This window comes from Balearica regulorum, chromosome 2 (genome assembly GCF_011004875.1).
Source record: "Balearica regulorum gibbericeps isolate bBalReg1 chromosome 2, bBalReg1.pri, whole genome shotgun sequence".
Classification (NCBI taxonomy): Eukaryota; Metazoa; Chordata; class Aves; order Gruiformes; family Gruidae; genus Balearica; species Balearica regulorum.
This window is the reverse complement of record NC_046185.1, coordinates 94,022,462-94,047,037: the sequence shown is the minus strand read 5'-3', so window position 1 is coordinate 94,047,037 and position 24,576 is coordinate 94,022,462. Positions and strand designations below refer to the sequence as shown.

Below are 24,576 nucleotides of genomic sequence, written 5' to 3'. Positions count from 1 at the left end.
ACCTTAGATCGGACAGTAGTTGCCAGCCAAGGCTTTCATCCAGCAAATGGGAGATGCTGGTTAGTTCATGCTCTGCTTGATCCAGAGCAAGGATTTGAGTCTGATTCCCCTGCTATAATTCAAGTGTGTGCTATAACTACCGCATGTCTATGTCCATTGCAAATGAGCAGCTGTCTGGATAGACAATGCATGGATAGAGCTAGTAGGTGTTAGGAGAGATCTCTGTGAAATTAACTGCAGTCTGAACATCACTGCACTTCCATAGAAATGAGAAAATATGAAAGATGCAGCACCTGCACCTCTAGTAAATCTTCTGACCTTCTGGCTGTGGATGTGAGGGGAGCGGGTTTTTCTGTGCTGAATATTTTCATTTAAACAACTATAAAAGTTGTCATCTTGGTGTAGAGTCATGAGAGAGGATTAATCCCTAAAGTCTTAAGAGAATGGGAGGAACGGGGGGGGGGGGGGGGGGGGGATTTGCTTGGTTTTTGTTGTTGGTTTTGATTTTAATACTCATAATCTGTTAGGCTTCCTCTCAATTTAGATTGACTATCTTTCCCTTTCTGCTACATTCTGTAGCATCCCACTGCACAGCTTTGTGGAGCCTTCTGTTTCAGACCCCCTCTTCCCTTTCTCTTAATGACCTTGATTTCCTCTCCTGAGGTTTGTTGCTCCTGAATTCCCGGTTGGCTGCCCTGAGCAGAACAATAGAAAGTGGAAAGTTTGATCTGCTAGACACAGTCATTAGCCAAAGTTTTCAAAGCTGTTGTGCAGAAGCAAACTGTATAGGCTTGCATAGCTTGCAAAGGTAATTAGCCTGCCACAGGGATCCTTTTACACTGTGTTGAGTTTGCTAGTTGTGCTTGGATTTATGGCCCGCGTAAGGGGAAATTGTAAATAACAGTCCTGGATGCTCTGGGAGTGGGAAGAGCACCGAAGTGCTGTCTTTAAAGCACAGAGCTGCCAGGGCTGAGCTGCCTTTGCCATTCAAACTGTACTCTTAACAGCCTAATGCTGTTTTCCCACCTGTTTGCCCTAAGGTGTAGAGCGAGCCCAGGGGTGAGCCTCACCTCAGCACCTGAACCCCCATGCTCCTCTGTGGGCTTTCCCTGGTGTTGTAGTGAGCTAGCTTCTTGTGGTCTCCAAGTACAGCCTCTTGCCTGGAGCTGCTTGGGACTTGTCTAAAGAAACCACTTTTGGATGTTGCTTTGTTAAACTGAAAAGTTTTCCTGTAGCTGCTGTAATTCTGTTGGAAAAGATGTTTCAGGTGAAATTTCTAGTGAACCTGGAAGAAGGGGACAGGTTTGGCACAAGTGATGGTGTTTGCTGCAGAGTAGTAGTGAATTGGGGGCTTTCTCCTCCCAGGTGCTGTGGGTCATTGACCATCTAGGAGAATGAAAGGCAGTTAATCCTCTTCCACTGAACAAACACACACAGCTTTGAAAGGCTTTTGTTTCATGCTGATGTGGAGTGGTGGGAGCTTCTACTGTCCTCTGGAAGAGGTTTCCTGCCCTGGTACCCAACCTTCAATGGGTTCCTGTGCTCCTGAGCAACCGGCACATGTTATGTGTGGAGAGGCACCAGCAAGGTCTTCAGGAAGCTCTCCCCATAGGGAGGAACCAAGTGGTTCCCGATACACCACACTCAGCAGTCATCTGATGCACAGAGTTGGAGCTGTTTGCTGAGATATGCTAGTTAGGTCCCCAGCTATGTTTGCTGAGCAGATTTCTGCAGAAATGGGCTGCCCCTTGTTGGAGGAGTGGAGGCAAAAATCTCCTGGAGAGAGAAATAGTGGAAGGGTGCTAAGGAGCGCTCTGGCTGCAGTGGTTGGAAGAGGATGTATGGCCTGTCCAGCATTTAAATGTAGAAAAGAGCGTAGATTGAGGGCCTTTAAGAGCAAGCAGAGGAAAAGCTTTTTTTTTTTCTCTGAGAGTGTCTTTTGTCCAAGTATTTGTCCAGGGAGGAAGGACAGGCATCCTGCACCTGCTGGCTCGGAATGGGTGGATGCACAATGCTGTAGCCTGCTGCCCAGCTGAAGATGAGGTTTAAGTTTACTGATTGGGGTGGCCAGTCCTGTGAGGGGTTTGCTTTGGCTGAGAGTGAGGGGAAGAGGTGTGGGAGCCCTGAGCAGGGATACGTATGCCTGAGTAATGCCTCAGCAGGCATCTGTGGACTCACAGCAGGCAAGGTGTGCCGCTCTTGCTGCAAATAGCTCTGTTTGCAACTCGTGTGGGACAAAGTACACTCAGCAAATGTGGAAGTCATGGGAGAAAGCGAATCTGATTATCTTAAGGGTGGGGAGGGTGGTGCTTCTGGGTCACTTTAGTGTCACTGAGACATTGCCTCAGCCATGACCTTAGGGCAGCCTTTTCCTGTGTGCTTGCACAGAAGGCCTGATGCTGCAGCTGACTCAGCATGGGTCCCTTCCTTAGGGTTCGCTTTCACGAGCTGATGCAACAGCCCTCATGGCTGAGGGCAGGAGTTCCCCCTCCCTGTTCCCCTCTCTTCTCTCATGTGCTGCTGCCCAAGCCGTGCTGGTGCCAGCGTCTGCCCGAGCCCCTGCAGGGAAGCCATCCACCTTCCCTCTGGAGAAGGCCAGGTATGCTGCTGTCAGTGGGATGCACCCTTTGGTTTTGTCCCCTCTTCCTCTGGGAGATCTTCTACTGGGCATGGCATCCCTTGCACTGTCTGAGCCTGAGGGATGGAGCAGGAGTGTGGCCCCATACTGTGCAGGGCCAGTTAAATGGGTAAAAAGAAGCAAGGGTTCCCTTCCAGCTGATCGCTTCCTATGCCGTATCTGCCTCCTCCCCCGTGTCCCTGCTTTTGTCACTTTCTGGAGTCGAAGATAGGATGATGATGTTAATTAAACTATTTAAGGGGGAGGATGATGGGCGGGGGGGGGGGGGGGAAGAGTCACATTTTTCTGGCAAATGCTCCTGGCAGGTATAACGAGCCTCCTGTTCCAGTGCTGTGTGCCATCGCTAATGGCTAGACCTGAGCTCAGACAGCGCAAGCCATGGCGCGGATTTGCATACAATTGCAGGCTGTTCAGCAGTTTCATGGGTGACTGAACTACAGATTATGCTGCAAAATTAGGAAGTCTTAGACTTCAATGAACTAGTAAATAGGCTCTGGAAATAGCTTTGCTGAAAGGGAGACAGCATCTTCTCAGGTTGGAGTGAGGAAGCAGGGGTGCCCCTCTGATACAAGGTAGCAGAATGAGTAGGCACGTTGTTTTTTCGTATGCTGTTAGAAGAAAAAAGGTAGAAATGCTGTTGAAAATCATAGGTTGTGTTTCAAAAGCCTGGAAAAGCTTGGCAAAGGCTTCCAGACTGGTTAAGATGTCCAGCTGTGATGTATCTTTCTCATTTATAGCTAGGTCAATCTAACCTGTTACTCCTGTAAATTGCACAGGCACTGATCTGAGACAGGCTAAAATGTGGCTTCCTAGGATTTTTGGTTTTTTTAACACATATCCTGGAAAGCTAGAGTGGTGTGCTAGAAAGCTTGCTCCAGTCTGAAGAATGAGCAAGTGCCAAAACAGAGCACGGAAGCTGTGGGGCTGTAGTGATGTCAGATGTGCAAAATAATTTTCCTTCCAGTCAGGTGTCAATATAAAGGGTGATATTTATCTCTTTCCCTCCTGCTTCCTCTCCTCCCAGAAGTGTATAGGTTCAGATCCTGGAGCATTCCCACCTCCCTTGGAGTTTGAATGGTCTAAACAATACAATGGCTTGATATATTCTCCGTTTTCCTCTCCTGACTCTTTAGTAGCAAGCATGGCCTTGGCTAGGCAAGGCAGGTGAAGCCCTGGAAATCGCAGGCTCTGAAGTTATTCCGTGTAATCCAAACCGGCTCAATAAATAACTTTGCAACGCATTCCCAAATTGGATGATGTGGAAAACATCTGACTGCTTTCCAGTACATTGACATGTGCTGTAGCTCTGCAGTAACGTGCAGTTCTCTCTGCTGACAGGTCTGTGGTAAGATCAAGGTTGTTAAGCCACCTACCTTCTGTTCACGTAACCAGCCTTTCCTTGCTCTGAGTCACTTGGTGCAGATCCAGTAGGAGCGATCGCAGAGGGATCCACTGAACGAAAATCCTACTGGATCACACTAAAGTGACCATTAACTGTTAAAGGATAAGTTTTTGTTTAAATAGCAGCCACAAACTGTTCTAATGTTGAGATGGGATATGAGTTTCTGGAAACAGCACCTCTGTATTTTTACTAGCTTTGTGTGAGAACTGTTAAAAAATAGTATGGAGTAGGAGCACTCCAGCTGCTCAAAAAAAGGACTGTGCATGTCTGTTATTAAATGCCTGGGGGCTCAATTTATGCAAGAGTGGAAAAGGTTATTGGAATTACAGTACTCTCCTTATAAGTATAAATCTTCCTTGCTCTACGTTGCTTCCTTCAGTACAATCCAATTATCACTCCTTGTATAATCTGTTAGCCTCTTTCTCCTCAGTACTTCCCACGAATTTCCTCTCCTTTTCTGATGGTCAGGGTGGGTATGAGCTTTTCTAGGCACATGGTGTCTGTCATTAGGGCATGGACTGTTATCCTTATTTTAACCCCATAAAACTATATTCTGGAGCAGAGGTGCCCTTGAAGCATTGTTAACTTATTGTCGTGAATCCTGGAAAAACTGTACCATTTGAGGCAGTCTGTTTGAAATGAATTTATACAAACTTTTAAAGTATGCCAAAGTACAATAAAAGGAGGATCTTTCTAAAGCTCCTTGGGAGGTTAGATGATGTTTGGTTAATGCATAAATTGCAGCAGGATCTGATCTTAATCAGGTTTTTTCCATTTCAGTTGCTGAAATTCTTGTGTGTAGTCAATGTGACCAAAAAGCCTAAGGAATTAATTTTATTTGAGGTGGTACTTGTATGACTGGTCAATTGGGAATGCAATTAAGATGCAAGACTGCATTTGTTATACTTGTGGTGATGACAATCGGATGAGATTAGAGTACACTTGTCATTTCCCCAGCTGAAAACACAGCTTGCATTTACCATTTAAAGTGTCTGTCTTAATTGTTCCAAAACAGCTCCAGCAGTTTGGGTATGCTCAGTATGTGAAATCTTACCTTCTGTCATGCAAATACTTGTAACTGTAACTGTTCAGGATTGTAATGATGCTTTAAGGGACTTTTTTTAAGTCTGAACAATGGCAAATAGACTCACAGGTCTGCTCATCCCGTTGTGCAGCTAAGAGCTCACTGCCACTGAAAGGAAATGGGGTGACTCCTTTCCTCCCCTTCCAAACTCCTTTGCATTGTCTCAGCTGCTCATACAACCATGGCTTCAAACTACAAGGAGGTGTTTAAGATGGGTGTATAGTTAAACCCAGAAAGTTGCCTTTCACTTGCAGCTGTTTGATTCGGCTAAAGTGATGTTAGAGCCTCACTGCAAGCATAAATTGTAAAGTGTCTGTTTCCCTTGCTTTTTTTTTTCCCTTGTTTTAAGACAGCTGCTAAATAGCTTTTCCTTGCTATGTAGATCCAACCTAGCATTCAGCGTTGTGAAGGGTTGCTGATAGCTAAAGCTTCACATAACTCGTGTGCATGCATCTGTGCAAGCCCTGTCCAAAGTGACTGATGCTGCCGTCGGGACGTGGGTGGTCTGTACCTTGCGGAGTCCTTTGCTGTGCACAGTGCGGTGCCCCTGCTAGCCTCCCTCCTGAGAGTGGGTCTCAGTAGTACCTCCAAGGAGTCCTCCTGGCAGGAGAAGAGTGCTCCACCGCAGCTGTCAGGTCTGCTCCTTCTTACCGGCAAATTTAAAGTGCAGAGCCTCCCCACTGTGACCTGCCCAGTGCCTGATCTCCAACTACTCTGCTTAGTTTGGCTGGGAAATGGTTATGTACTTTGTGGTTGCAAGGGCTTGATAGTGCAGCAATATTGTATCACTGGCGTATGTCTGATGTTGTGGTGGGTTTATGGTTAATCCCATACTTTCATGATCTGAGCAGTATGTGGGTTTTTCCCCCCTCTAAGAAATGCAAGTGGTTCGGAGACAGGGATGTGAAAGCTCTGTCAGTTGTGATTTTTTTTTTATTTTATTTTTCCTAGCAGGAAACTGAATTTTTTGCAGAGAGCACCAGAGAGAAGCTGTGTATATAAAGCCTATTCTGCTAAGCCTGCTAGCTTACTGAGTTTTAGCCATCCTGTTCCTTGGCTGTGTCCTTACACTTGACAGAACTTGAAGGCTGGTAGAGCTAGAGTTGGAAATGAGATGGGCAGCAACGAGCTCAGGAGCTGCCCTTAAAGTAGTCAGATTTTTTTTTTCCCCAGCTGCATGTGTTAACTTTCTGCTGCAAAAGGAAGCACGCATAGGTTCATAAATCACCTATGAATGAATAGTGCTTTACTTCCCTTTCCTGCCTGTCCCTACAGGTTAGCTCATCAGGAAAACGCAAGCCAAATTATCGTGGCAACAGGATGTGCATAGAGGAAAGACCATGTGTATGAGGAAAGTGGATTTAGAAGTTATCTGTAGTGACTTGAGTATGCAAGTCCAGCAACAAATGTCAGCACACAAATTCACATAAATATTTATGTGCCTTTCAAGAGGAACCGTAATTTAACAAGGCTAGCCAAATTTCCATCCCCAGTCACGCAGACATGATTCCTATTTTCTCGCTTACAAATAACATAACCCCGTGGGATTTTTACTAGTTCAAGTTAATTAAATTTCACTCAAAGCATGAAATTTACAGGCAGCACTCACTGCAGTATTTCTATAAATGCATATTATTTAGTCAGATACAATAAAAAGTTCGCTTTTGTTTTAATTCATTTTGTGTTGCCAGTCTACAGAATTTAATCATACATGCTGTACCAGTGCTCATATCACTTGTTTTTCTTTTTTAAAGAAAACTGCTCAATGTTGCATTGTGCCTGAATTTGTTTACAAGTCAAATGCTGCAATTACTGATGGACCTAAAAGTATGAGCCATGTTTTTGTCTTTTGAGAACATTTGGTCCCTTCTTAACTATGTAAGTGTATGTACAATTCGTTTTTTAGAGATAAGTTGAGACATAAGTGCTTGTTAGTATCTTGAAAACTTGTTTGCTCACATTCTTTGAATTCTGGTTATGGTTTGAATTGTGAGAGAAGAAATCAGTTTACTGAATTCGAATGAATGATCTGCAAGTCTTTGCAAGCACTACTTCAGTTTTGCATGTATGAGCTGTATGTCTGCATTAGTTACCCATACATTTAGTAAGGAATATTTCAACCATAGTTAACCTTGAATTTAGGCTTGGTAATAAAACAGGTAGTATCTTAGAGAAAAGGGGTGTTTGAAGAAGGCTCCGTGGCTTGGAAATGTAGCTGTCCCTTGATGAACAGTGTCTGTGCTGAACTGTGGGAGGGAGCATGATCCAGTATTTGCATCAGAAGTTCTGTGTCCATGTTCCCGTACCTCTGTGGGTGATTTCCCTAGCTCCTGGATGCCCTAGCACCTGTCTCCAACTGACTCGTGTTTGGAGGAACTCAGGGTAGACTAACCATTCTTGTAGCTTCTCCTTCCAGCTTTCTAGCCTATTCCTGCGGCAGAGATCACCCTCTTGTAGAGCAAACTATTTGCTTGTACACTGATGCCTGAGTCCTCTCCCATACAACCAGGCATTTAAGTGCAAATACCACTCCATCAATGGCTTACCTCACGTATTCAATATATTAGGTTAAGGACATGCATTTCATTCTGCTGTTGTTTATTCTCCGAGGAGAGTAATCTCTGGCAGCAGCAGCAGCGGGACGCAGTGTTTGTGCATGCCTTGCCCGGCCGGGAGAACGTGCCTTGGTGCGGTGGGACAGGGTACGCTCTGCCGGAGCACTCTGTGCTGTAATTAATAATTCTGTCAAAAATGCAGACTGGAAGACCTGTGTGCCCCACTACTAAGGCATAGGTAGGTAACTTCATGTACCGTCTGTTATCCAAACACTTGAGACTAATTCCCTGGAGAAATGAGGAGGGCGTTTTCTCCATGTAACGTTCAGTTCAACAGATATTCAAGCACATGGACCAGCAACCGTTGTCTAAAATAATGTTCTACTTGATGTGAAACCGCTGTCCAGAAGGAACAAAATGCTGCTCTGTCAGCTCCTCTTTAAGGGCCTTCTCCAGCTCCAGTGTTGCTTCCATCCTGATTTCAGTCCTGTACTGGTAGACAGTGTAGCTGTCTCCTGGGTATAGAGCTGTTCTCCCCTGGAGCACTTGCTTTACAGCTTTATAAGATAAATAGGAAGAAAGAAAAGTAACAAAAACCATACAGGAAGCAGAATCAATAATGTGGTGAGGCAAAAAGCAATATAAGGCAAGAAATGTTTTTCTTATTATAGCAAACAAAAATGGATTGAAGGCAGGGAGGAAAAACAAGAGCAGCTTAGAAAGATTGTATAATGGTAGAAGTAGCTTATGCGGTGAAATTGCAACCAGCGTTGCTAATAAAAATCTCATTTTGGTTACATTTATAGCTTTGACTTTGAAAAGGGGGTTTTGCCGAAGACTTGACTGACTTGTTTTTCAAGGCACAAAACCAAATCTGTGTTTCTAGGAAGCTTGAAGAAAATTAATTAAAGAGCTTTTGAATTATAGATCCATTAAAAATGAATGTGCTTTGAAAGTTAAATAAATAAAGTTGCCAGTGTTAGTCATCTACTGGAAAAAATGGATTCTCTTGTATCCGTACAGTAGAGAAACCCAGTTACTGCATTCCAATGCTTTGGAATTTGGGCAGGAGAAGCTTTGATTATATGAACCTTGACTCTACTCATATGAGTCTCTTCAGATGTCATGTATGAGTTCAGAGCTGTGAATCAGCCTGAAGTGTTGTCCCATTCTTCCCTTTTTTTTTTTCTTTAATGCTGTGCTAAGTCTGGAAGAAAATATGTAAAGTTTAAACTTTAAACCTGATGGATTTGACTTTTTCAGGAGACAAACTTTACCCTTCTTGACTGAGTGTTGCATTTCAATAAAATAAGTATTCATGCAGCTGCCTTTCTTCCCTTCCTGGCTTTTCCTTAATGTTCCTCTTTGGCTGAGGGTAGGTGCTTCACGTGGGTCTGGAGTCAGTAACATGTGGCAAAGCAGAGAACAAAAATAGGCAGTGCGTGACCCAAAGAGGGAAAATAAAAAAAAGAGAATATATAGTATGTACAAGAGCTGCTGCTTTTCTCTCGCTGCTGATAAGAAAGAACGTGACAGATATTTTTCTAAAAGAAGAAATCTGCTCCTATCCAATGAAGAATAATAGCAGCAATTAAAGGTTTTGGATCCTAGTTAATTTGGAAACAAAAACATGGCCAGACAAAGCAGGCAGCGTGTCATGCTAGCTTGCGTGAATCCGAGTCGTGCTGCTGTCTCAGTATTGTACTTTGCTGGGATCCTGGCTGGGAGTTTTCAGTGCCTGGTGGGACTCGCACTGGAGACACGAGTGCCTTTTCCTGCCAGGACAGCTTTGCGTATGACTTCTGTTCAGATTAGGAAATGCTTATTTACTCCTAGTCTCTGTCCCTCCTTCAGGCCACGGATGCACGTCCTGCTTGCCCGGTGCCACGCTGTTGCAAGGTGGCTCCGCTCACAGCAGTGCAGAGCAGATGAAATACCTCACAGAATTCAAACTTCTTTGAGAAATAACCCACCTGCCTATCCAAGCGGGAGAGGGCCTTTTATTTATATGTGTATACAAAAAAAGATCCTTTCTGCCCTGAATGCTGGCAGTAGTTAAAATCTCGAAGTGACGGTGCAGGAACTGCCTGAAGCTTCTGCCCTGCAGGAGAATCTGACGGCAGCTCGGGAACAGCCTGAGCTGACCCAGCTCTGCCTGCCCCGGATCTGCCCATCCTTCCCTGGTGGGTGCTCCCACCTACTGCTGGCCCTACACTGAAATGATTCAAGTGTGTAAACCAGCTGAAAACTATTGATTTTATTGTTTGGTTTGGTTTTAAGTCAGTTTTCTCCTGGTGTCCTCCCTCCCCCAAAAAGCTCACTGCAGTTGGATGAGCCTGGGCAGACAAAGGAGGAAAGCAGGAGCAGGTGACCGGGGAGTCAAGGAGAGAGGAGGGACCACAAAAACCATGATGCTAATTTGCCTTGCTACAGATGTAGTTTAAGAGCCCTTGTGGCTTGCTCATAGTGCAGATCAATCAATTCTTGCAAGCTTATTGCAGCAACCTTGGGTCAGGAAATTCTCTTGGTGAAAACAGATTAGGCTGTTACAAGTCACCGTAAAGCTTGCCTGTATTCAGTGTCGGTCATTCTTGAACGTGGTATTTAAAACTTCTTTCTTAAAGGCTTTTTAAAGATTAGACAGTGTTTAATTGCATCTTGGCAGAGACAGCAGGTCTAATATGTTTAGAAACGTATGTCTTGGACAGGTTGATGTTTCCTCCCAGGATAGCTATCCTTGTTTGAAGTAGTAGCAGATGGAAGTCCTTCCACTTCTAGGCACTAACTTGTCTTGGAGAACAGTGGATAAACTGGCAGCAGAGAAAAGGATTCTTAAAAATAATTTATAGGGTTCTGTATGGCTTTAACTTTATTTATTTCAGCCCTCAGAGTGAGGAAACTGGCTTTGGATTTATTTAAAACTTTGAAACTCAGTTGGAGAACCAAATATGATCAGGTCTTGGTTATGAGACTTGCACTTTTCTGGCTGGCTTTTCTTAGCAACATCCAAATTAGTGAATAAATAGAAGCTTTCGGTCTGCCGATGACAACAAATAATCTGTGATTCAGAGTAAAACATCTTGATCATGGACTTGGCAGTACTAAACCTTCAGGAGCAGGAATGCAGACCATCAATCTGATATTACAGTACTGGAAAGACCTGGTTTCTTTAAAAAGGTAATTTTGTTGCTGTCCCTTCAGTTTTCTTCAGTAAATTTTACCCTTTAAAGAGATTAGATTTTCTTTTTGGATTTAGGAGGAGAAAAAAAAAAAAGGTTAGGAATTGAAACAAAGGGCAGAGATTATTTTGTTTATGTCTAGTATAAAGATGCTGAAAGATACTCTGCATTGAATTGTCTGACCGGCTTGTATGACCTTGATCATCTACTCTGAGCATTTCAAAGTCTTTGGGATTGTTGTAGCGTTCCTCTTTTATTTCTGCTTGCTTAGTATTTGATTGCCACTTAGGTGGCTGCCACAGTATGTCCGTCTCTATTTGAAAATATTATACTGTGTAAAATAAGGAAAATACAAAGGGAAATTTCTGGATTTATGTGTTCAGACTTCAGCTGTGTCTCCCATTTGTTTTGTTATAAGTGGTAGTACTGAAAAGAGTAAGTTTTACTTTCTCAGCACTGGAAGGGAATAGTGCTTATTCTTTGGAAAAGACATCTATGAGAAAGGTATGCTAGAAGACTTGTTATGTTAAGGGAATTTACTAAGATTTTTAAGGTTTCTATGAAAACAAATTTGTCCTGGTGATTCTGAATTGGTAATATTTGTCTGCAAAGTATTATGCACAATTCTAATTTCAAATAATAGAATTTTAGTGACTTAAATTTAAGACGTTACTATAACAAGATTAAATGCCAGACCAAAAAATCTCTACAGGTTTTTTCATACTGCATTGCAGTTATACTTGTACAATGCGTAACTGGTGTGAAATAGTGCTGTTGTGATGTAAATAGTGAGACAATTTCAAGACAGGCGTTCAGTGTAAAACGCATTAACTTTAATTTCACTTAAAAGCTACGTGCAAAATTACTATACATTTGAGAAACCTAAACATACAAACTGTCAAAACATTCATTGCCCATTTGTTCTGAAAACTGGTGTATCTTCAGAAATCATCCATTTTCCTACTGACTGAGGAGTTGTACAGGAATAGGATGTGACTGGTAAAGCCGTCCCGTGTTGCCTGTACATGGAGAGGTTGGCAGCAGCGTGTTCTCCTCTGAAACCCTCTCGTCCTGCCCCAGCCCAGGTATCTGTTGAGAGGCACTGCCAGTGCGGTGCAGGTCCGGGGACCAGCAGAGCTGCTGCCTTCATGTCCAATATCTGCTTCTCAGAGTACTGGTGTTTTCCTGGTGGACTTTAAGGAAAAGTTTTACAGTATGGGAACTGTGCTGCAACTGTGATCCCAGTAAGATACTGCTGTTCGGTAATTATTGGATATAGTGTTCCCGTTACCGTGGTCACGGTGTAGGAGAACTGTGTTTGCAGTCTGGTAACTGCACATTAACTCCTGCGGGTGAGCCCTGGGGGAACTGCTCAGCAGCTTCTGCCATCGCCGGGAGGAGAAGCCCCGCTCGCTCGCATCCCTCTTGGCAGCCGCTTGCTTTCTGCTGGCTCTGACGTTTATCTCGTCCTCTTCAGCCACTTAATCCAGCCAACAAACAAATTCACTTTTCTTTATTGAGCTGATTTTCTGCTCTTCTATTGAAATATCCAATTAGGAAGCAAACAGATGCAAATGTCAGAGATAAATGTCAGGAGAGGCAAGAATGCAGGTAGGTGGACTTTGCTGATGGAGTGGCAAACTGCGTCCTGAGCAGCGCTATCTCACAAAACTAAATCTGAAAATAGAGCAAAGGTGTGGCTCCGCATTACAGCCCTTGAACAGCACAGCCAGTTTCAGAAGTTTCTGCCACGTGTTGCCACTTCCTGAATTTTGCTGATTTAGCTAGTTTTGTAACTGCACTCAAAACCAACTGTGAAAGGTGGTGTGGCTTAAGCAAAAATATTGAAAAGTGTCTCCTGAAATATTATTCCCACCCTACCATAACCAGTTGCTCTGCTCTGTTTTTTTAACAAGATCCACCTTAGGATTATTTTGTGATTACATCAGCAGTGGAATTGGTGCAGATGAGGGAACCATGGCGTGTAGTGTGCTCTTTCCTTCCCACGCCACATTGTCTGTGTGCATTCAGCATGAACTATATGTAGATGAGTTTCTCATGTACTTCAAAGTATGCTTCAGATGGAGCAAAATCAAAAGGGAAGAAATCAGAGCATCATCCAGTGAGGAAAATTGAATTTTTGAAGTATGAAGTTTTCTAATGGCAGTATGCAACCTTGTCTGACATGGCTACAGTCTTTGGACCTCAGTAAAGGAAGTTAAAGAAACAATGAGTGGTGAATGGTGCACGGGTGGGTTCCAGCTGAGCTGGCCACCCCTCACATGGAAAGGTCAGGGAGGAGAAGAGATGCTCTTTCACTCAACTGTTTTTAATGGAAATCATATTTAGAGTTCTGAAATATTAACAGCAGACCTAGCAAAAATGGATGTATGGGTCGAATGGTGGCACAGGGATAAAAAGCACATGAAGAAGCACTAAATGGAAAGCATGGCATATGGGGGCATGTGACTTAGAGGAGGGGAAGATTGCCTAAAAACAGACGTATATTTCTTCTTTGAAAATAATATTCTGTTGAGGTAGAAACTTTCTACAGAAAATGCTTGACTTCTCTGGCATTTCCCTGTGCTGAGGAAACTGTAAATGTTTTGTTCTGAGTCAAACTTAGGATCTGTGTTCTCTGGAGATAATGTAGTGCTTTCAAGTGCTATCCTAGAATCATAGAATGGTTTGGGTTGGAAGGGACCTCAAAGATCACCTAGTTCCAGCCCCCCTGCCATAGGCAGGGACACCCTCCACTAGACCAGGTTGCCCAAAGCCCCATCCAACCTGGCCTTCAATACTTCCAGGGAGGGGGCATCCACAGCTTCTCTGGGCAACCTGTTCCAGTGCCTCGCTGCCCTCATACTGAAGAATTTTTCCCCAATATCTAATCTAAATCTACCCTTCTTCAGCTTAAGGCCATTACCCTTATCACTCCATGCCCTTGTAAACAGTCCTTCTCCAGCTTTCCTGTAGGCCCCCTTCAGGTACTGGAAGGCTGCAATTAGATCTCCCCGGACCCTCCTATTCTCTAGGCTGAACAACCCCAACTCTCTCAGCCTGTTCTCACAGAAGAGGTGCTCCAGCCCTTTGACCACCTTCATGGCCCTCCTCTGGACTTGCTCCAACACCTCCATGTCCTTCTTATGTTGGGTGCACTAGAGCTGGATGCAGTACTCCAGGTGGGGTCTCACAAGAGCAGAGTAGAGGGGCAGAATCACCTCCCTCAACCTGCTGGTCACACCTCTTTTGATGCAGCCCAGGACACAGTTGGCTTTCTGGGCTGCAACCGCACACTGCTGGCTCATGTTGAGCTTCTCATCTATCAACACCTCCCAAGTCCTTCTCCTCAGGGCTGCTTTCAATCCATTCTTCACTCAGAATTTATTTGTATTTGAAATTGCCCTGACCCATGTGCAGGACCTTGCACTTGGTCTTGTTGAACTCCATAAGGTTTGCATGGGCCCACCTCCCAAGCCTGTCAAGGTCCCTCTGGACGGTATCCCTTCCCTCCAGCGTGTTGACCACAGCACACAGCTTGGTGTCATTGGCAAACTTGCTGAGGGTGCACTCGATCCAGCTGTCCGTGTCACTGACAAAGATGTTAAAAAGTGCCAGGCTCAGTACTGACCCCTGAGGAACACCATTTGTCACTGAACTCCACTTGGACATTGAGCCGTTGACCACAATTCTTTGAGTGTAACCATCCAGCCAATTCCTTATCCACCAAGTGGTCCATCCGTCAAATCCATGTCTCTCCAATTTAGAGACAAGGATGTCGTGTGGGACAGTATCAAATGCTTTGCACAAGCCCAGACAGATGACATCAGTTACTCTTCCTTTGTCCACCAATGCTGTAACCCCATCATAGAAGGCCACCAAACTTGTCAGGCATGATTTGCCCCTAGTGAAGCCGTGTTGGTTGTCACCAGTTGCCTCCTTATTTTCCATGTGCCTGAGCCTAGTTTCGAGGAGGATCTGTTCCATAATCTTGCCAGGCATGGAGGTGAGACTGACCGGCCTGTATTCCCTGGATCTTCCTTTTTACCCTTAAAAATGGGGGTTATGTTTCCCCTTTTCCAGTCAGTGGGAACTTCACCCGACTGCCACGTTTGTTTTATTCCTCATGTCTGGATTCCTGGATCATATATTTTCACTACTATTTTTTTTCTTGTTAAACTGGTCTGTTGTATCAAGGGAATCCTTAAGCAACTGGGACAGACTTGGGTAAAAGCATATGTCAAAATATTAAAATTTCTTCTTGGATAGAAACTCCCCATCCCACACACACAATATACAGAACGTATTGTTGGCATAGTCTCCCATGCATTCATTTCTCTCCTCTGTAGCAAGTTCTTAATTACCTGAGACTGGCTTACAGAAAATGCTGACTGAACACAATCCAGAATGGCCTGAAATATGCAGTGTTACTTGTGCGCTGCATGGGTGTGTGGTGAGAAAGACAGTTGCTCCCAAAATCTGCAGACATTAGTATCACAGTGTTTATTTGCACCTAATAACCCAATGAGCATTCTTTCCCTCATTGATTTCAACTGAGCTAACTGAGGGTGGCAGTCCAAAGTCTTCAGGTGGGAAGTCATTACCAGCAGCTGGTATTAGCATTGCTCACTGTGTTTGGTTTCTTCCTTGACACAGCTTCTTAATGAAACACCTGATGAGTCAGTGTTAACTAATCTCACTTGGGTCTATGGCTGTCGCCTCCCTGGAGACCACGGAGAAGTTCTGTCTGTGTCTTGAGGATGTTGTGAACCAAAGAGATATCATTTGCATGCAGCTACATCTTCCTTCCTTTTTATAATTCGGTACCTATAGGAATAGCCAATTGGAAGTGAAACTGGCACAATCAGAAGGAAATGTATGTGTCCCTCGCTCCCCCAGGCACCACTTTTACATAAGAGGGACAGTTTAGAGATGCATATTGAAATTCATTTCATCTTTCTGCCCCATTAAACAAGCAATTTGTTTTCAACAGCAGTTCACAGATGAATCTGAGTCAAAGCAGGCTGATTAACTGGAGAATGGCCAGCTTGGCAATTGTTTGTCATCTGTTTAATACTCGCGGTGTATAGTGATACACACATCAGAGCCTTAAAACTTCTCTCCTCAAGAGACAATACAGTAAATTAATCTGTTGAGAAATTGCTGAGATTTCAGCCTCCCTACCAACTTTTTCATTTAACCAAGTTAAATACTGCTAGCTGGACTTGCTCAACTCAATGACTCGCAGCCAACGATGGAAGACTATATTTTTTGCTTTTTTTGTGTTTCGTATCTACAAATGGGTGGTTTGGAGTTCAGTTGGGTTGAATGCGTTGAGGGGAAACTTAATTCCTGTCAGCTAATAACAACAATTCCTCATTCAAACACAGAATATGCTCTGCTTTTACTCACAAAACTAGGTGATCTTTGCGTCTCTTTCCCAAAAGTTACTATGTCCGGAGGGCACATATGCCCATCCCTATTCTGAATATCTGAATTTGGGGTATTCTAGTGACTAACCTGGCTCCTGAAAAGTGAGGCTGTTAAGGAGTGTCTCTTCAACCTCTGACAGGTCTTACGTTTAATCTCCTGGTATTTGTCATCCTGATTATTTTAAAGGAAAAAAAGGTGTATTTAAAATCTCTTAATCATCATCATGATCCCTCTTTTGGTTTGTTGGTGGGTGAAGCAAATGGGCTCTAGTCTTTTGGGGGCTGAAAGGGGAAAAGGTGGAAGGACAGAGGAAGCTGCTAGTACTGCGTACAGGATTCCTCTTAGATTTTCTAATTCACTTCATTCTTACAAAGGGAAGTTAATGCAAATGGTAGAGTTCAAATGTCTGTGTTGCTACCTGCAGGAAGGGGGGGAGTGAATCTACAAATTAAAGTACAAGGTTATTGGAGCACTTATCTGCCTATAATGTAAGTATATGTCTCTAAACTACTGAATATTTTTATTGCTGCTGCTTTAATAATTAACCTACCCTTTGGAAGCTGCAGGCTTTTTGTCTACGATTAATGTACTTTTAACATCCTCGTGTCTGCCACCTCATCCTGAAAGTGAGGTGGTAGCACAAGAATCCGCTACAGGGGGCTTGTCCCATCTTCGACTGCATGTTCGTTTATCTTCATAGAAAGTGTTTTCAATCCCTCTCTGCTGCCAGGTTCAGACATAAAATCTCCAGTTCTGTTCTGCAGATTTCTTCCATGTTAGCTAGGAGGGCTGGTCCATTAACAACTAGCAATAGTAAATGGCAGCTTTCTTGGAGCTAGGCTAAGAAAGAGGGCATGTACCTGACTGAAAGGGCTGTTGCACGCCTGTCTCTGGCGAGGAGCGGGGAAACTCTCACCTGTAAAACACAGATCTTACTGCCCAGGGGACGGGCTCTTCCCCCGTGTGAAAGGCTGAGTCAGGCTCTGCTCAGGGCCTGCCCCCGCTTCCTTGGGAGAGACCTCACGGGGTGAGGTGTTATTCGGATCTGTCAGCAGGCACTGCAGGTTGTTAGTGCATGTTCTGTCTTTCCTGTTCTGTCCTGTTGGTGTAGAAAGGTGACAAATCAGCATGTGATGTCTGCCACAGTGAAAGCGGTATGAAGCGGATTACTTGGCTGTTCCCGTTTGTTTCCCAAGATCCTGTTAGGTTTCCTGGTGTTACTCTCTGAAATGAGGAGCTCTTGCTTTTTTTCATGTGGGATAATCAATATTGTGTGCCGTGCTTTGCCCTGTTCACCCTTCTGCTTTCCATTAAATGCAACCAATGCCTGCCATGGATTGCATGTCGTACAGCCTGGCTCCAAGGTGCGGTTGCTGAAGAAGAATCTCCATCCATACGTTGCACATCATGCTGGGCAAGGTGGGGCGAGGGCATACGTCTTTTATGTTTAAGGAACGTCTGGTTGGTGGATCCCCGTGTTGAAGGGGAGAAGGGAAGCAAGACTGGGAGGCTGGCTAACAAAAGCACGGAAGGTGGCAGAGGCAATGCACTCATCTCTCAAGGCAGCTTTTGTGCCTCCAAGAAGGAAGTGTGTTGCTCAAGGCAATTACTTTGGGGCAGCCAATTAACACAAGCCCACCTAATTATGGAAGGAGGGATACCCCTAGGACAGGCTTTGTGGAAGGTTGGAAGAAGCAGAAGGAAGGACAATAGGAGCTGGCAAAGCTGCATCCGTACATTGGGGAGAGGGAAGGACAAGGAAACTTAGGGTAGAAAGGAGTAATAACAAGATTCTGACTCAATAACTCATTTCTGAAACCCAAGGAGTGGAAAGAGAGAGGCAAAAAGGTGGAGAGCTCTGCTTTTTAACAAGGTTTGTTTCCAACTAGTACATTGAGTGACTTAATGGTCAAAATAAGCCCTTTGAACTGATCCTCTCCCTGCCGTGTTTGTATTTAATCTTTTCATATATATGCAGAGCTTAAATTCTGAAGGTCTCTTCAGTGCCACCAATGACATCTAAACAGAGTCTTCCTCAGTGGGCAATGGGGTTTTTTTCTGTTTGTAGCAGCCCACGCAGTTAAAACCACACGATGTTTGCCTTCATGACTGACACCGTGATTTAACCCAGCTTTCCAGAGGCAAAAGGTAATATTTTTCTGCCTCATTGAACTGTTTTTAATTCAGTTGGGGCATTCTTCAGAGTCTCCAAACAAGGTCATACAGACTGTCTAGAAGTAATAGAACAGCTCAGTTGTATGGCTATTGCCCAGTCTCAGTAGTAGGAAGGTGTTTCTTTCTGAATCAGCAAAGAAAATTGGTTGAAACCAGGTCTGTGCTCCTTTGTTCACTGTGGTGCTGTTGGCAACTGCACATATGATAAGTGCTGGCTAGAATTGATGGCTAGTAGGAAAAAAAAAAGTATTATTTTTCAATCTGGTGCTTTTTCTGGTCATTTCTGTCAGTTTGCAGCAAAACATCCACCAATAAGGCAAAGATACCCCATCAGAACAAAGTATGCTATTCCCACAGCAATCACAGAAATACAAGGCTCTTCATTTTGTTTTAGCTGTGTTTGAACACACAGATTTCTAGGATTGCTGAGGTATACAATTTAGCTTGGATGACTGCTGTAGTGGTGACATTTCAAGTCATCAGAAATACTGTTTTTTTGTTTTGTGGTTGTAAAGCCATAGGGATTTTACTTTAGAAACAAAATAATTACTAATTTTATTCTCTAAAATTTAGCTTCCCATAAGGCATAGGTGTACAAAATCAAACCAAAACTCTAGTAGCTCACAGTTTAGTTGTGTTGGTGATATGGAAAACTGAGTTGGATAGTGCAAACTCAAGGCCTCCCTTCCTGAAGAGGATGCCAGGAGCTGAAGAGGATGCCAGGATTAGACATAGTTTCTCTTAGGGAGCCAGTTCTGCGTACTACCATGTCTGTCTGTCTGTCTACCATGCACAGACTCACGAGACGTTTGTTTTGAGACGTGCTGTTTTCCCTTATACTGCCCCGGCTGTAGCCTGTCTGCATTGGAGGGCTAATAAGCTGCCTCTCTCGCTTGCCTTCACGTTGGAGAGAGTCAGTTTGTCCGTTCTCCCTGGCTACTCCACGTGCACCACCCAACTGACTGTTGCCTGTAATTACTATTTGAGCTGTTCTCGGCTTATAGCTATTTATTTGTCTTGGAAACTGGCCAGTGTTTTCCATGGGTTTATTTCTCTTTGTTAAAGTTGTTATAGTCATGATGGTTTAGGCAAAGCAATGCAACTGTTGGTTTTGGGATACCAAAGGCTAATTCAAGACTCAGAAACCTTGATTTACAGCCCAGAAGCGTGTACTGCTCAGCGTATGGGAGACAGTAAGTGCTGTCTCTTGCCTATACGCACTTAATGTTTTGCCTTCCTTGAAAACATGAGGATTTTTGCTTGTGGAGTTCAGTGCTGTACCGTGATAACAGAGCGTGCTCCAGGAAATGATCTTACTACTTTTTGGTTAACTGCCAGCAGAACAGAGCAAGTCTTTGTCAGGTAGAAGGGCAAAACTAGCATAGGAGGAGGACCTTCAGCAGTCTGGAAATAGCAGATTTATGGACACGGGACAACTTTCTGTCAGTAAAAGCATGGCCAGATCTAATTAAGTGGGTCTCAATGGATGGACAATGTTTGTTTCTCAACTCACCACAGTGGCTGCTTCAATTAGCTTTTTCACTTGTGTTAAAACTGTCCTCGAGCGCCATGGATGCAGGTGGCAAACTTGGTTTCTTCTGAGGTAAGGGATTTGCTTTTTTGAGGCCAAAGGAGGCCAGGAAGCCAAGTTAATTTAGTGTGGGTTTCGTCTATGAGGTTTCTGGTGTTTTTTTCCACAGCAAAAGCTGGCAGAGTATGGAAAGGAGTCTTGGTGACCTCATAATTGCATAAAATGAGACTGCTAATTATATTTAGGAGGGTTGCTTAGATTGTCATAAATATTTCTGCTCACATTTAAGCCCACAGACTTTCTTTTTTAAGAAGGGAAGAATTCAAGGTGGATGTCGCTGCAGTCTATGACTTTACTCCCTACTTCTGCTTCTGTGACTTCTGCGTGGTTTAGTAAATTGCTGCCTCGCCTGCCTTGACAATCAGCGATTCTGGGCAAACGGAAGGTTATAATTGCATTATTCCACAAATGAGACATGAGGGGTTCACCTGATCTATGCTTCCCTTGCCCTCTGGACAGGGGTGGGAAAGGATGCTGCCCTTCGGGTGGTGCCTGCATGTTCCCCGCTCCCAGAGGAGCGGAGGGCTCCATGGAGGGAACCCCACAGAGCAGGTGGGACCCCAGAGGCTCCCCTTGCTCTGTTCCAGCTCTTCAGCGCTCCTGTTAAGAAATGTCGATGAGGTGAGGAAAATGCTGTGTATCGTGGGTGCTCGGGTATTTTACTCTACTCAAGCTGGAGGGGGAGGAGGCAGCTGGATCCAGGTTTCCTGCTGCTCTCTCTGTTCTGGCTGTTCCTCTGCTTTCCTACCCCCTCGTGCCTCTCCCTAGGATCCATGGCACACTCTTTTCACCCTCTTTCAGGCTGTGCAGTGGCACATGAGAGCCTTCGTTGTAGCTGGAGAGCTGTATCTGTATGCTGTGAAAAGCATTACAGCAGCCGCCTATATTTGAGACTCTGCACTTGGGGACACTTCAAACGGGAGCTGTGTGGCCAGCACGCTCTGAGCTGAGCAGCCGAGCTGTGGGGAGACTTTGGGGATACAGGAGGGATGCTGTGGAGTGAACAATATGGAAACACGCTGCCGGTCACTGCCGTGAAAGTGTTTCTGCAAAACAATTGCTGTGTGTTCATATAGCGGCAAAGTGAGTCTCAGGATATCTGTAAAAGGGAAGACACTTTTTTGACATCAGGTCAGTGGTACAGAGGCCAGAGAGAGCAGCGGTGGTGGCTGCGTCATCCACTTGGAGAAGGAATACGTCTTCTTGGGGAACTTCTCAGCTGCACCCGCAAGGTGCTTCCCTTCACTGCACAGCTCCCCGTGCACGCTGTGCCCCGCAGCCAGCCTGTGTCTCTATTACTATGGCCCAGCACTACGTTGCACCAAAAGTCATTGAGCAGAGCAGACCTGGGGAGGCTGCCGGCGCTACAGAAAGCCCTATTTTGAGTCAGCATGTTTATGTTTTGCTGCAAGTGCATCTTGTTCAAAGGCTGTACTAATTATAAATTGGTCTTGGGAGATGAGGCCAAAAATAACTTTAGTTGGCTTGTCTCTGTAAACAACCTGTGATGTTATTTGGAAGCATGGCACAGTTTTCAGGGAATGCACATGCTGCACGTGAAGGACTTCAGCAGTCATGGTACAACACTTCCTCATGGTCAAACTGATGAATAAAGAGGGGAAGGAATTTTTTTTGACTCCCAGAGGTGGCAAAGTGGATATTCATAAGATTCTCTTCCATGCAGTTCTGGGAGAAATCTGAGTTTCCTTCAGTATTGGGGGAGGAAGGGTGTTTATTATACCAAGTGTATGCTGTAATAGTGCCTTCTTTTTTAAGTAAGAAAACGCCCTTGAAGCACCTTCTCTGTCTTGGCCATATGAATTCCGGTGGAATCTCTCCTGTGCATTGCAGGACAGGATTTGCCTCTGTGTGTGGAAGAAATCATCTGGTTCACTGCTAAATCAAATGACAGCATGTACTGTCATTCACAAGGTAACGTGCCCTACTGGGATGGGGTGCCAGAGGCAAGAAGAGTTGGGTGCCAGCTACCGGCGACGGATGCGCAGGGAGCACCCGTAAGCGGATCCAGTGGAAACAGTGCTGGGTAAAGCTGCGGCAGGACTGGTCTGCAAGCTGGAAGCTGCGGCAACATGGCAGCGAGAAGCAACCAGCAGAGAGGCCCTGCAGCCTCTTATGGCCAGCGCAAAATAAGAGGAGAGGAGGGAGGAGCAGTCAACAGCCCCGCTTAAGTGCCTTTCATTTCAATACTTTGGGATCACATCGACAGTCTTGAGGAGAAAACACCTGAAGTATGCAAAAAGGTTTATCTTCTGAACTAAATTATTCATTGGAATATTTAAAGAAGAGTATGCAAAGACATAAACTGAGTGCACGCCCCACCGCGGGCTGCAACGAGCTAAAATACAGGCATGGTCTTGGGGAAAGACCGTAGAGTCTCAGTTAGCTCAGCGCTGTTGGCTGCCTGTGTATCAGCACCTTCTGTACAAGGATGATGCCAGATGTTCATCACCTTTGTACTCATTTTTTTAGTAGCTTAAATAAAATAGGCTTTAGTCTGTATTAGCAGTAGATAACAGTAATGCCAGTTAATAGTGTTGTAAATCTGGTGAATAAGTAATGGCAATTGGAACCCCTTTGCTCCTGTTGTCTTGTAACTCCCCTAGGTTTTCTCATTTGTTTTTCTCCTAGTTGTTTGTCCCATAAACGCTTATAGCTAGCTTTTCTGAGGTATCATCCCCTGTGTCCCCTTCTTGCATCAGCTCTGTTGTCAGCTGTTGAGTACATGTATGCTTGAGTCTGTCTCCATCAGCATTTTAAAAATTGATGGCTTCCTCCTTTAGTTCACAGTTTCTTTTTTTTAAACCATCTCAAGTTTAACGGTCTATTTTCTGACTCTGTTTTAAAGGAGGCGGGAGTCTTGCTTCTCCAGCTAGAGCATCATCACTTGCGTATATCCTCTGCGTTTCAGAGCACAGGTGAATGATATGTTGAGAGGTTTAGAGCAGGTGAGTGATGAAGAGGTTTCTCTCCTCTTTCTCTTGGTCTTTCTTAATGCTGCTGTGGAAAGCCTGGGTTGGAGAACCAGGTCTTGCCGGGATTTTGTAATGCTGTTAAGCCTGCTTTCTCTCTTTGTCACTAGTAGTGCTTCAGGCAATGTCTTTCTCTTCATGAACTTGAAGGTCTTGCCTTAACCTTGATGACAGGCTCAGATGTTACAGCAGTGTGATTTAACTCTGAAAAGTGCTAGGGCTTGAGTAGAAGTCAGTCTGCATTCAGGATAGTAGTTAATATGCTTGAAGTTGGTCATCTTGTAAGGGGATTTCATTGTTTCCTGGGATGAAGAAGCTTTTCTGTGTATTTCTCTCCCTCTCTCTCCTAACGCCCTTCTCCCCACCCCACACCCCCACTTCTCTCTCCCTCATATGTTAATTAATAATAATCATGGTGTGGGTGGGGATTTGTAGAGCCAGAAATGGAATGAACTAGAAATGACCCAGGAAACTTCTGCCATTCTACATGTGTATATATAGCTCCTAGACAGCCACAACAAAGAAGATACTGCTAATTATTTTTCAAGTAACTTTGACAGAGGCATGAATAGAAAAAATGTATGTGAATATTTTTGGAAGATCATCTGAGCAAAAACTCTAAATTTAGAAGTTTGATCTGGTTTTAAATAATGTTCAAGAAGTCTTTAAGAGCAACTTTAAAAAAAAAATAGAGAGAACTTTTCATTAAAGAATCTAAATCAATTTCAGTCTTAAATGAAAACCTGATAAATTTGGACAGGCATTTCTATTAGACATACTGAGGAAGGTTGGGGGAGGTGTTGAAGTCTCTTCCTGAGAAGTTGTTCTGTGTGCTCTTGGCGCCAATATATGGCGCAGAGCTCATGTGAAGCAATAACAGGAAAAAAAAGCTATACAGAGCTGCAAAATATGCTGATTCAGGAATAAGAAACTTAATTGGAATATTCAGGTTGTGACAGTATTTTAGGCTTTTTTTTATGAATTCATTTATATGCAGTCGTGCTTCTTGGCAGTATCTTAGTTTCCACACTGCAAGAAAGTCTGATTCTCAATGTGAGAAATACCAGTGGAGGAGGGAGAACAGGGGCATGTAGGTAGGAATACAAATGTGAATGGCTTTCTGCAAAGAGGAAGACTGTTGTACAGGATCAACAGTGGAAGCCACAGGTCTTTTTTATTATTATACGTAGCCTGGGAAACATTGCAGAGACTTCACGTGAAATTGGGAAAGTAAGCACATATTTCTTTCTTCAAAATGGTTAGGGGTGGAGTTGTCCCAACCTATTTCACCTGGGGAAAAAATTTAGTCCTACGCGCTTGACTCTGTAAAGAACTAAATAGTTATTGTCATCTACTGTTGCTGCAGCTCTGGAATGCTCTGTGTTTGGTTGGATGACTTTCTGTTCGGATTGTTTAGACACCTTTCTAGTCCCTCTGCATTTTCAAATAGTGGTGTGTCCTGGGGCAATACTGTAGTTGGTTGATCTAGCCTGGTCTGTTGCTTGCGGCCTTTCAAATTGTAGGAGCCT

The 24,576-nt window shown here is 44.2% G+C and overlaps 1 protein-coding gene across 1 annotated transcript in view; it reads left to right on the top strand.

Annotated features, from left to right (window-relative positions):
* The window catches only part of SLC22A23 (solute carrier family 22 member 23), a 114,291-nt gene that overhangs the window by 24,837 nt on the left and 64,878 nt on the right, over positions 1-24,576 (top strand).